The 13,779-nt window shown below is 47.2% G+C and overlaps 1 protein-coding gene across 7 annotated transcripts in view; it reads left to right on the forward strand.

Moving 5' to 3' along the window:
* The window catches only part of tbkbp1 (TBK1 binding protein 1), a 93,790-nt gene that overhangs the window by 28,069 nt on the left and 51,942 nt on the right, over positions 1-13,779 (forward strand). The window lies entirely within an intron of this gene.

The following is a 13,779-nucleotide window of genomic DNA, read 5'->3' on the forward strand; positions in this document are numbered from 1 at the left end:
ATCTGACAGCTTTATGGTCACGTTTACTGATGCCAGCTTTTTAATTTCCAGATTTTGTGAACTGAATTCAAATTCTCAAACTCCGATGCTGGGGTTTGAACTCATGTTCGTGGATTACTAGACCAGTAACATAAACGTCCTTGCCCGATGTCCAGACCCAAGCAAACAACCAGCACAGACACGATGGGCCGAATGGGCTCCTTCTGTGCTGTAAATTTCTATGATTTGGATGCTCTTTCCAGCAACAGTTACTGGATAAGGATCAAGAGACGAAAGGCTGGCTGATTTTTATGTTTATTCCCCTGCCTCTGGCCCCCACAGCTGATTGTAGTTGCCTCTACTGCCAGGGTACATTTCAATGTGACTTGTCTAAGAGTGATGTGCTAATACTGACGTATTTCTCACTATAAAAAATCTCATCCAACTATGGAATTCAATCAACCATGAGATTGTTACAGCAGTAACGAGACAGGGGGTATTCCTGGGTTAAGAGGGCAGGAACAGTTTGCCGTTATCCAGATGGCCCCTTGTCCCTGGGCACAGGAGCAGAGATAAATAAGACAGATGGCTGAGACGCCATGGAATGCTCTGTTGAGAGAAGGCGGGGAGGATAAGCAGTCAGCGACAAGACCACTTGCTCAGGAATCCCACTGGGATGATGCAGCAGTGCCCGTCGTTGGCATTGCCGGCAGTGCCCGTCGTTGGCATTGCCGGCAGTGCCCGTCGTTGGCATTGCCGGCAGTGCCCGTCGTTGGCATTGCCGGCAGTGCCCGTCGTTGGCATTGCCGGCAGTGCCCGTCGTTGGCATTGCCGGCAGTGCCCGTCGTTGGCATTGCCGGCAGTGCCCGTCGTTGGCATTGCCGGCAGTGCCCGTCGTTGGCATTGCCGGCAGTGCCCGTCGTTGGCATTGCCGGCAGTGCCCGTCGTTGGATTTGCCGGCAGTGCCCGTCGTTGGCATTGCCGGCAGTGCCCGTCGTTGGCATTGCCGGCAGTGCCCACCCACTAGATCGCAATGTAATCAGGGCTCAATTTACTCAGCAGCCGCCCACTTGAAATCCCAAGTGCTTCGGACCTCTGCATCAGTCTATAGGGACACCTGGAAACTCTACTTCATCTAACGCTAAGATCATATCCTTCTATTCCTTTCTCCCTCATCTACTTATCTAGCTTCCCCTTAAATGCATCTATGATATTCACCTCAACTACTCCACGTGGTAGCATGTTCCACATTCTAACCACACTCTGGCTGAAGAAGTTTCTCCTGAATTCCTTATTGGATTAATTAATGACTATCTTATACTTATGGTCCCCTAGTTTAGGATCCCACCTGACAATCTTCTCCACCGGACATAATTTTAAAGACCTCTATCAGGCCACCTCTCAGCCTTCTCTTTTCCTGAGAAAAGAGCCCCAGCCTGTTCAGTCTTCTCTGATGGATAGAACCTCTGAGTTCTGGTATCATTCTTGTAAATCTTTTTTGCACCTGCTCCAGTGCCTGTAATTTTTTGCAATATGGAGACCAGAACTGCGCACAGTACTCTAAGTAATATAATAATAGAATGATAAAATAACAAAATCCTCTATAAACAGAGGAGGGGAAATTTTTGTCTTTAGAATTTTGTGCGGTGGGAGCACGTATTGGACGGAAAACCGCGAGGACCGAATGCTCGGATTCCTCACTACATGCTTCTAGAACAAAGCTCAGACCCCCACAATTCCCATAGACCCATTGGTTAAAATCTACCTCCAGGAACAGCAATGTAGGAAGGCAAGGAACACGTGCGCAATGACGCGCAAACATTTTAAATCGTGTGTTTCAGCATTTTCGCTGCTGCGGCGAGGAGGGACTTTGGAAGGCTGCGGCCATTTTGTGTGGAGGACAGGGACCCTGTAGGTAACAAGATGTCTGCTGAATTGGTGTCTGTGTTTGAGTCCCAAGGGCACAGAGCCAGGGTGGGGGTAGGGCGTGTGACTGGGAAGGAGGCTGGGGAGGGTGGCAACGGTTGGCGGGAGGGGAGGGTGCACAAACTCAAAATTGCTAGTTTCGCCTTTCATGCCAAACACTTATTTTCTCCTCGAGATTTTAACTCTCAATATTTTTTAACGAGGATCAGAGAGCCAATTCCCATAGTGTGGAACATCACTAAAAGGCTAGGAAAAAATAGACTTGCATTTATATAGCACCTTTCACGACCTCGGGACATCCCAATGCGCTTTACAACCTATGAAGTACTTTTGAAGTGTAGTCACTGTTGTTATGTAGGAAATGCGGCAGCCAATTTATGCACAGCAAGCTCCCACAAACAGCAATAAAATAAATGACCAGATCACCTTCTTTACGTGTCGGTTGAGGGATATTAATTGGCCTGGACACCGGGGAGAACTCTCCTGCTCTTCGAAATAGTGCCATGGGATCATTTACGTCCACCTGAGAGGGCAGTCGGTTTAGCGCCTCATCCGAAAGAGGGATTAGCCTCCAGTTTTGGAGCTGCACCGCTATCGCTGTGGGGAGACCCCCAAAAGTGGAAAGAAAATTCCTTGAAAAGAGGATGATGTGGAGATGCCGGTGATGGACTGGGGTTAACAATTGTAAACAATTTTACAACACCAAGTTATAGTCCAACGATTTTATTTTTAATCCCACAAGCTTTCGGGGGCTTTTTCATTTGAATCGAGCAATGTAAATTATACAGCAAAGTGGGAATTTAGTGCTAAATGAATGATAATTTGAATTAAGCAACTTTGAACTGAGTAGGTTGTAGTAGTACTTGGTACTAAATCACCACAGTAAAAAGCCCCCGAAAGCTTGTGGGATTAAAAATAAAATCGTTGGACTATAACTTGGTGTTGTAAAATTGTTTACAATTGAAAAGAGGAAGCCTCATAAATTAACCAGATTGCAATCTGCTCCTGTACAGTTTCTGCAGCTTGTGGTGGCCCCTTGTGGCTATAGCTGGTTATTACTGGTAATGCAATTAATATTTTTTGTGCTAAAAAATTTGAGTTATCTAATCATTTGAATCGAGCAATGTAAATTACACAGCAAAGTGGGAATTTAGTGCTAAATGAATGATAATTTGAATTAAGCAACTTTGAACTGAGTAGGTTGTAGTAGTACTTGGTACTAAATCACCACAGTAAAAATCCAGATATGGACAACGAATTATTTTGTTGATATAGGTAATCTGTTCTTTCATGGAGGGGGAGGGCTTCCAAATTATAGCAAAAAAAAATACAGGACTCATAACAGAAAATTTGGGGTTCTGATTTTAAAGTTGGAGTATTTATAACTGCACAAATTAGCTTATAAGAACATAAGAAATAGGAGCAGGAGTAGGCCATCCTGCCCCTCAATCCTGCTCCACCGTTCAATAAGATCATGGCTGTTCTTTGACCTCAACTCCACTTTCTCGCCCCATCCCCATATCCCTTGATTCCCCTAGAGTTCAAAAATCTATCCATCTCAGCCTTGAATACATTCAATGACTCGGCATCCACAGCCCTCTGAGGTAGAGAATTCCAAAGATTCACAACCCTCTGTGTGAAGAAATTGCTCCTCATCCCAGTCTTGAATGGCCGACCCCTTAACATGCGACTAGTTCTAGACTCACCAGCCAGGGGAAACAGTCTCTCTGCATCTACCCTGTCAAACCCCTGCATAATCTTATATGTTTCAATGAGATCACCTCTCATTCTTCTAAACTCCAGAGAATAGAGGCCCATTCTACTCAACCTCTCTTCATAGGACAAGCCTCTCATCCCAGGAATTAATCTAGTGAACCTTCGTTGCACCGCCTCTAAGGCAAATATATCCTTCCTTAGATAAGGAGACCAAAACTGTACGCAGTATATTTTACAACAGTGACTACACTTCAAATGGACTTCATTGGCTGGAAAACACTTTGGGTTGTGAAAGGTGCTATATAAATGCAAGCTCATACTTTCTTATTTCAAACAAATCTTTGAGTGAGAGATACTTGTGCTTGAATCTGATATGTGCAATGGCAGGGGGAAAATACTGACCCCAAACACTCCTGCTTTGGACACTACAGTTCCTCAACCTCCAGATGGCACTGTGACAGGAGGCCACATTTGAATCTGTGATTGAATTTCTTTTAAAAAAGTACGTTTACATAGTATCTTATTACATCTTTCAGAAACATCCCAAAATGCTTTACATATAATGAATGAATTCCACTAACCCAAACACCCCCGTTCTTTCCGTTACTTTTTAAAGGGATATCCTAGGAGAAAAACTGACAATTGCTTTTATCATTGAGCACTTGGCCATGAAATTCCAGTGGTAAATGTGATTGAAACTCACACTAGCTGGCTGACCTTCCTGTCAGACCATGATGTGTTGGCTAAGTCTGAAGAAATAAGACATTTTGTTACTCAGCTGCTCCCTTCCCAGAAAGCAGGGCATGCTGTGGAGTCATTAAAGAAAGACTTGCATTTATATAGCACCTTTCACGACATCCCAAAGCACTTTACAGCCAATGACGTACATTCAATGTAGGAAATGCAGCAGCCAATTTGTGCACAGCAAGATCCCACAAACAGCAATGTGAATGTCCAGGTCATCTGTTTTTTTTTTAGTGATGTTGGCTGAGGGATAAATATTGTCCAGGACACCATGGAGAACTCCCCTGCTCTTCTATCAAAATAGTGCTATGGGATCTTTAACATCCACCTGAGGGACAGAAGGGGCCTCGGTGTAAGACGGCACCTCCAACAGTGCAATGCTCCCTCAGTACTACACTGGGAGCGTCAGCCTAGGTTTTTATGCTCCAGCTTCTGGAGTGGGCCTTGAACCCACAACTTTCTGACTCAGAGGCGAGAGTGCGACCCACTGAGCTGACCCATTAATGTGCTAGACTAGACTGGGAGGCCAGCCAACACATGGCGAGCTTGTTGCTGGAAAAAATATTAACTACTGATCTGTGCTGGATGTTTGAGGGTCTTATTCTGGAGCATTCATTTTTAATTTCATTTTATGTTTGTGCTTCTGAAGATGAACAATGTAATTGGTGGAAATGGGACACTCCGGGTTAACATCAAGCACACTGACATAATGGTGGATGCAGAGTAAGGTTCCCTCCACTCTGCCCAACATTGTGTCTTAACCATTTGTAGACACCACTTAGTCCATGTGATCTCCTGGACTGGTTTCGATTGCCTCAGGGGGTTGGAGAGGAATTTAACAGGGTATTTTTTTCCCTCTTTGGCCCTGTTTTTTTTTCTGTTTTCTTTTTTGTCTCTTTCAGGCGATTACATGGCTATTTGGAGGGGGGGTGGGGGTGGGGGAGGTGGTGGTTAGGGGAAGTGGGGTGGCAGGAGGTAAGGAAGTGTTTTGTTACACTTCAGCTCTCACGGTGTGTGGGGCAGGCTTGATGGGCCAACTGGTCTTTTCCTGCCCGTCAATTTCGTATGTTCGTTAGTTCGTAAACTTTGGAAGAGCGCCCCACGGAATTTAGGATTGGGAAAGTACAGCATTGAAGGCGGCCCTTCAGTCCCATCTCAGCCTACTCTGTCTCTCCGACCTCTCCGTACTGTGCACTCTGATGCCCCACGGAAGTTGGGAGTCGCGAAAACCGCGACTCACTGCTCCGCAGCGCATCTGGAGCTCGTGCTAATATTGGGCCGTTAAGCCCGTAAGGCGGCAAGTGGTGCACTGAGAGTGGCTTGGGGCGCTCTGAGCAGCGACTGGGGTTAACAGCATGAGAGGTCAGAGAATTTACACAAATTACTGTAACCGGCCTGAGGTGCCCTGCGAGACCTCTTCCAGCAGTGAGCGATAGACTGGGGGTGTCTGGACTGTCGACTCTGGCAATCTCTAAGACATGTGTGGGTGGCTGAGCCCCTTTTGAAATGAAATGGTTTGGAGCTCAGGACAGCGAGTTTGCACTCGACATATATATATATTAAAAAAAAAACAAGCCTGTCAGTATTATATCAGCTACTCATATTCTTCTTCCTCTTGTGGTGAAACTCGGTGGAAGGGCTCGAGATGACAGATGAAAAGGCTGTGGCTGGTTTCAGGAGTAACGATTGCTCCCTCAGTACTCTTGACAGAAGTTTCATATCAGACAGCTCAGAAAAAAAAACAATCTGTGATATTGCCGTTTAAATGTGGAATGCTGTCGGTGCACAGCACTTGAGGAGCGAAGAAAAAAATAATAAATGAATTATTTCAGAGGTGCGAGGGAGGAGGAGGAGCTGTGAGTGTAAAGAGTCTGTGCTGAGTGTTGGGGACAGGGCCTGAGTCTCTTGTTTTCTAGAACGAACCAGGCTGTGTAGCAGCAGATACAGGTATGTCCTTGTGAAATTATTTTTTTTTGTGTAGTTGAGAGGCTAAAGTGAAGGTCCAAGGCCCAAGGTGCAGGGCACCGCGAGAGAAGTAGAGAGGTGGTGATTGGGGGGGGGATGATATTTTTGGAAGGCGAGAGACTAGTAAATGTTGGTGTTCAGAGGGATTTGGATGTCCTTGTACACTGATCACAGAAAGTTAACATACAGGTACAGCAAGCAATTAGGAAAGCAAATGGTATGTTAGCCTTGATTGCCAGGGAGTTGGAATATAAGAGTAAGGAGGTCTTGCTGCAATTATATAGGGCTCTGGTGAGACCACACCTGGAGTACTGTGTACAGTTTCAGTCTCCTTACCTAAGGAAGGATATACTTGCCTTGGAGGCGGTGCAACAAAGGTTCACTAGATTGATTCCTGGCATGAAAGGGTTGTCCTATGAGGAGAGATTGAGTAGAATGGGCCTATAGTCTCTGGAGTTTAGACGAATGAGAGGTGATCTCATTGAAACATATAAAATTCTTAGAGGGCTTGACAGGGTAGATGCTGAGAGACTGTTTCCCTTGGTGGGAGAGTCTAGAACCAGGGGCCAAAGTCTCAGGATAAGGGGTCGGCCACTTAGGACTGAGATGAGGAGAAGTTTCTTCACTCAGAGGGTTGTGAATCTTTGGAATTCTCTACCCCGCAGGGCTGTGGATGCTCAGTCGTTCATAGGAACAGGAGTAGGCCATTCAGCCCCTCGTGCCTGCTCCACCATTTGATAAGATCATGGCTGATCTGTGATCTAACTCCATATACCTGCTTTTGGCCCATATCCCTTCAGTATATTAAAGACTGAGATCCATAGATTTTTGGACACTAAGGATACCAAGGGATATGGAATTAGGGCAGGAAGGTGGAGTTGAGATAGAAGATCAACCATGATGTTATTGAATGGCGGAGCAGGCTCGAGGGGCCGTATGGCCTACTCCTGCTCCTATTTCTTACCTTCTTATGAACTGTTGGCGGTTATCAGCATGAGGCTGAACGTGGATTGGTGAGTGGTTTGTAAAGTGCCTGAAGTGTTGCTGTTTGTTAAAGAAACTTAGCTGTGGTAGTGACCCTTACAGTGCCGTTCATCTGGGACTGTGCCAAGACCAGACGTCCTGCCTTGGAGCTCATAGAAAGCAGAGTTTAGGATGCACAGGATAGGTCGATATTTTGTAGGCAGCACGGCTAATTTATGAATGGAACTTCAAAGAAAATAAAAACAGTGGGCCTTAAAGTCCCTATAGTATATAACAGAGTTGTCCAATAGAAATCACTGACTAGCCGCAGGTGTGGCTACGGTGACACCATTTTAGCCACATTCACTAATTTTAGTAGAAAACTCCTTGCACACATTACAGGTAAATGTACTTGACGTGTACATTTACTTAACAAACATCTACCACCATTCAGTGCAAAACTTTGCAATCTTTCTCTTTCACCAAAGTTTGGAATTCTGGTATGAATTTATCAGGCACCAAACATCTTAGTGCAGCTTCTAAGTTTCAAGCGATACTTTGATTTTATCAGTGATTGCTGAGAATGTTGACCCGCACAACAAGATGCACCAGACCCCCCCTCCCCCGCTCTCCGTCCAGACCCCACCCCCACCCCGGCTCTCTGTCCAGACCCACCCCCCCCCACCCCGGCTCTCTGTCCAGACCCACCCCCCCCACCCCGGCTCTCCGTCCAGACCCCACCCCCACCCCGGCTCTCCATCCAGACCCCCCCCCACCCCCCCCACCCCGGCTCTCCGTCCAGACCCCCCCCACCCCCCCCACCACCCCGGCTCTCCGTCCAGACCCCCCCCCACCACCCCGGCTCTCCGTCCAGACCCCCCCCCCCCCACCCCGGCTCTCTGTCCAGACCCACCCCCCCCCACCCCGGCTCTCCGTCCAGACCCCCCCCCACCCCGGCTCTCCATCCAGACCCCCCCCCCACCCCCCCCACCCCGGCTCTCCGTCCAGACCCCCCCCACCCCCCCCACCACCCCGGCTCTCCGTCCAGACCCCCCCCCCCCACCACCCCGGCTCTCCGTCCAGACCCCCACCACCCCGGCTCTCCGTCCAGACCCCCCCCCCCAACCCCGGCTCTCCGTCCAGACCCCCCCCCCACCAACCCCGGCTCTCCGTCCAGACCCCCCCCCCAACCCCGGCTCTCCGTCCAGACCCCCCCCCCACCACCCCGGCTCTCCGTCCAGACCCCCCCCCCACCACTCCGGCTCTCCGTCCAGACCCCCCCCCCCCACCACTCCGGCTCTCCGTCCAGACCCCCCCCCCCCACCACTCCGGCTCTCCGTCCAGACCCCCCCCCCACCACTCCGGCTCTCCGTCCAGACCCCCCCCCCCACCACTCCGGCTCTCCGTCCAGACCCCCCCCCCACCACTCCGGCTCTCCGTCCAGACCCCCCCCCCCACCACTCCGGCTCTCCGTCCAGACCCCCCCCCCACCACTCCGGCTCTCCGTCCAGAACCCCCCCCCCCCCACCACCCCGGCTCTCCGTCCAGACCCCCCCCCCCCACCACCCCGGCTCTCCGTCCAGACCCCCCCCCCCCACCACCCCGGCTCTCCGTCCAGACCCCCCCCCCCCACCACCCCGGCTCTCCGTCCAGACCCCCCCCCCCCACCACCCCGGCTCTCCGTCCAGACCCCCCCCCCCGGCTCTCCGTCCAGACCCCGCACCCCCCACCCCGGCTCTCCGTCCACTGCCTTGGGCCAGGGAGGGAAAAATCACGTAGAGGTTCTGCTCCTGATCGCTACCTAGTGACCCCTGCAGCAAAGTGAGTGTGTGGGGAGCATGCGTGACAACATGGAAAATGGACAGCGTGGAGGACAGTCATTCCCCAACTTGAGTCAATGGCCTCCGAGAGAAGGGGGGAGAACTGGGGGGCAGGGGGGAAATTATTGACAGGCAAACCCTACCTTTGTAGCGCAACACTTGGTTTAGTTCTTTAGTAAAGCTCCCTAAAGTCTGGATTAATGGCATCTATCGAGGAACTCACTGTAACCCACCGTAAAATAAAATCACGGTGCTTTCTGATCAGGGTAGTGTGAGGCTGACTCGGGGAGAATCCCAGCCCACAGAGGTACATTAACAAATATTCTACTGATGTGGAGATGCTGGTGATGGACTCGGGTGGACAAATGTAAGGAATCTTACAACACCAGGTTATAGTCCAACAATTTTATTTTAAAATCACAAGCTTTCGGAGATAATCTCCGAAAGCTTGTGATTTTAAAATAAAATTGTTGGACTATAACCTGGTGTTGTAAGATTCCTTACAAATATTCTACTGTTATGCCTCTGCTTTTTTGTACTTTTATCAAATATTTATTATTTGTAAGTAAATCTGGACTGTAGTGTAGTTGGAACAAACTGATCGAACAGTGTGATATTTTCTGCCAGTTGATAGTTGAAGTAGTGGCCGTCCCACGTATTTCTGCAGTGAGGAATTTAAAGTGACCGGGGCTAATCTCAATTCAGAGGTTAGAGATGCAGCTTTCAATTTATACATGGGAACCCGTGACTCTTAGCAGGAAAAAGAAGTTGTTCCAAACCCAAACCCAGAGACCCCTGGCCAGCAGAGTAACAAACATGGAGAGAGTCGTGAAAAGTGTCGCATCACTACTCAAGCTTAAGTTAGATAGAAATTCTGGAATTTTGCTTCATTTACCTGCGGGGCAAAGGAGACTGGCAGAATCTATGCAGGGTCTATCCTCTGGAGATGACCTAATAGGCTAGATTGTAGCTGGTCCGTGGAAGAAATGCTCTTGTTGGGCTTTTCTCATTTTACATTTTCTTATATTTCTTGGGAATTAGCACCGTGGGTTTCGACAGGCCATGTCGAGCTGTCTTTAAACTGCGTTTGATTTATTGTAACTGCATCTTAGTGACACTTGAGGGAGCTGATAAGCTTGAAGTATGACCGGAAGCTTCAGCATCCTGTAGTAACCTAGCATGTCCAAATAAGCCATAGAAGAGGCCATATCCTCCCAATGGAGTCATTATGCCCATCTTAAAATTGATGGTAACTATCCATAAAGAGACAGTGTGCCTCGTGAAAATGAAGAAAACATTTGTTTGAGATCTAGTCCCTCCTGAGGTGTGTAGTGATCTCCCAGTCCGTGTTTTCTAATGCAGTGTTATTGAAATGCATGGGGCCAGGGAAACTGTTCATGCCCTCAGCTGTCTAGGCCCTAAGCGCTAGAATTCCCTCCCTAAACCTCTCACTCCTCCTTTTAAGACGCTCCTTAAAACCCGCCTCTTTGACCAAGCCCTGTCCTAATATCTCCTTATGTGGCTCAGTGTCAAATTTTGTTTGATAATCAATCCCGCGAAGCGCCTCGGGACGTTTTACTACGTTCAAGGCGCTGTTTAAATGCGAGTTGTTATTGTACGGATTCTCTGCGGACACAAGGGGGTTGAATTCAAGGTTTCCGTGGATCTTCCGTTAAGCTCCAGTGGATGATCTCGAGATCCCCGCATGAAAATTCAACCCCTAAAGCATAACGACGTTTTAGTGTCGCAATCTTGTTAATTATTTGTATTGAACGTAAAGGAAAAGTGTTTGAAGAGTCAGAGGCACAGGAGTCGGCCATTCAGTCATTGATCCTTCAGGTAAAATTTTATTTTTTAGCACTCCCAGTGCAGGGGAGAAACGCTGGAGATTGGGGTGTGTGGCCACCGTCAAAATCTGTCCATTAAAATGAAAGTCACACATGCCCTGAATTCCCCATAGACATTCCTGGCAAGAAGCTCCATATTGGGAGCACTAAATTTACTCACCTAAATAATCACATATTTTATATTTTGTAAGCATTTGCATGTGTAGAGACAAATGCACTTCTGAAGGGGTTAAAGCAAACTCACTGCCCACACACACATATAGAGGAGCAAAGTAACGGTCAGTACAGTGGTAACAGCTGGATTGCATAATACAATGCAGGTCAAGCCATTTATTATGGCCCTCTCAACATATAGAGAGTAGCGTTTTTGTGGTAATCAATCTGCTGGCCTCAGCCCCGACCGTCCACAGCCCAACCCAACCCTGCAAGTAGCAGATGCCACTGGCCCGTGGTCAGAGACTTGTGTGTGCTGCAGCCGAGGGCTAGAGATGGGTGGAGCCTTCCCTTCAGATAGCAGGCTTGATTCAACAAACCGCAGCCTGAGAGCGAGTACCAGAGAACTGCTTTAAAAAAAAAACCCAACAAAAATAGCAACTTGTGATTCACCACATATTTATGGGCCATCTCTAGTTATACAATTAAACACCCTGGGTGAAGAGTCGAGTGGCTCAGTTAGTACATGCACTGCATGGTGTGGTACACGTTAATTTTGCATATTTAACAAGATAAATTCCAAGCAACTTTTAGGAGGGAGTAGGTAAACAATACTTGAATTTATTAGGTGTCAGCTGTAGCTCAGTGGTAGCACTCCTGCCTCTGAGTCAGAAGGATGTGGGTTCATAGTCCAACTCCAGAGATTAGAGCACAAAAGCTAGGCTGACATGCCATGCCCTACTGAGGGAGTGTTGTAATGTCAGAGGTGCCTTCTTTCAGATGAAATGTTAAACCGAGGCCCTGCCTGCCCTCTCAGGTGGGTGTAAAAGATCCCATGGCACTATTTCAAAGAAGAGCAGGGGAGTTCTTTCTGATGTCCTAGCCAATATTTATCTCTCAACCAACATTATTAATTGTAAACAATTTTACAACACCAAGTTATAGTCCAGCAATTTTATTTTAAATTCACAAGCTTTCGGAGGCTTCCTCCTTCCTCAGGTAAATGTTCAGGAGCCCCTCGAAGCCTACGCATTTATACATATAGAACAATACATGGTGTTTACAGAATACCCCTGCAACTGCCCGTTGCCAAGGCAATCACCGTGTTCAGACAGAGAGGTGTCACCTGCAGAACCCCCGAATACACATTCAACAAAAAAACAAACCGGAAAAAAAACAGAGAGAAAAAAAACAAAAAACAGATGCTCTGTTTGTGGGACCTTGCTGTGCGCACGTTGGCTGTCGTGTTTCCTACGTTGCAACAGTGACTACGTTTCAAAAGTACTTCATTGGTTGTAAAGTGCTTTAGGACGTCCTGGGGTTGTGAAAGGTTCCGTACAAATGCGAGTTCCTTCTTTCGAACAGTAGTCTTTGTTTTAATGAGGTATAATATTCCTGACATGCCTATAGAACAATTGACTGCATTTCAAAGTAATTCATTGAATATGAAATAGTTTGGGACAGTTGTAAGAGACTCACAGCTCTATACAAATGCAAATCTCCCTTTCTGTATTATGTAACATTGTGTATAATTCAGTTTGGGCACTCCAAAATGCATTGTATATACTAGATAGTGTAATTGTAAACAATTTTACAACACCAAGTTATAGTCCAGCAATTTTATTTTAAATTCACAAGCTTTCGGAGACTTCCTCCTTCCTCAGGTAAATGTTTACCTGAGGAAGGAGGAAGTCTCCGAAAGCTTGTGAATTTAAAATAAAATTGCTGGACTATAACTTGGTGTTGTAAAATTGTTTACAATTGTCAACCCCAGTCCATCACCGGCATCTCCACATCATAGATAGTGTAAGCTGGTATTGGTTGCATCTTTTCCTGAGTGCCAAGTACCCACAGCTGAGGAGGACTAGCAGAGAAGTAATAAAAGGAACACGGCATCACACGATGCAATCTTTACTTATTGGACTGCAGGCATCAAACCCGCTCCAGCAAACAGCTTTTGGCACAGGCAGTCAGGTGAACTTTCACACGTCTGTCAACCTGTTTTAACTTTCCCTGGTGAGAGTTATCACCTTCTGTGAGTGAGAATATCAACAACACCTGTAGTTAAGTGTTGTCTAGAAAGCGTCCCAGTCTGTCAATGACATGGCCTCAGCCCTTAAAGCAGCACTTAGTACGTTTCTATTTAAGTGAAGCTGTATATTGGATGGAAGGTAGCTAAGAACAAGCGAAAGGGTTCAGAAGATGTCAAAACCTGGGCGAGTGAAGCTGGGTGGCTTTGTGAGCTAATCCATGTGTTACCCCTGTCAAATGTAAGGAATCTTACAACATCAGGTTATAGTCCAACAGTTTTATTTGAAAATCACAAGCTTTCGGAGGCTTTCTTCTTCGCCAGGTGAGTGTCGGATTCCTTGAAAATTACCGCATATATAGTCACAGAACAATGCCTGGTGATTACAGATAATCTTTCCAACTGCCCGTTATCAAGGCAATCAAAGGAATTGAATAGTGTTCAGACAGTGAAAAGAGAAACATGAGATGCCAGACTACTGAATATACAAACGGCCAGAACCAAAGACAGAGAGGGAGAGAGAGAGAGAAACATCCGAAAGGAAGAGAAAGACAGAGAATGACCAGTTGTATTAAAAACAGATAACTTTTTTTTTGCTGGTGGGGTTACGTGTAGCGCGACATTAACCCAAGATCCC

This window comes from Heptranchias perlo, chromosome 30 (assembly GCF_035084215.1).
Source record: "Heptranchias perlo isolate sHepPer1 chromosome 30, sHepPer1.hap1, whole genome shotgun sequence".
In the NCBI taxonomy this organism is placed as follows: Eukaryota; Metazoa; Chordata; class Chondrichthyes; order Hexanchiformes; family Hexanchidae; genus Heptranchias; species Heptranchias perlo.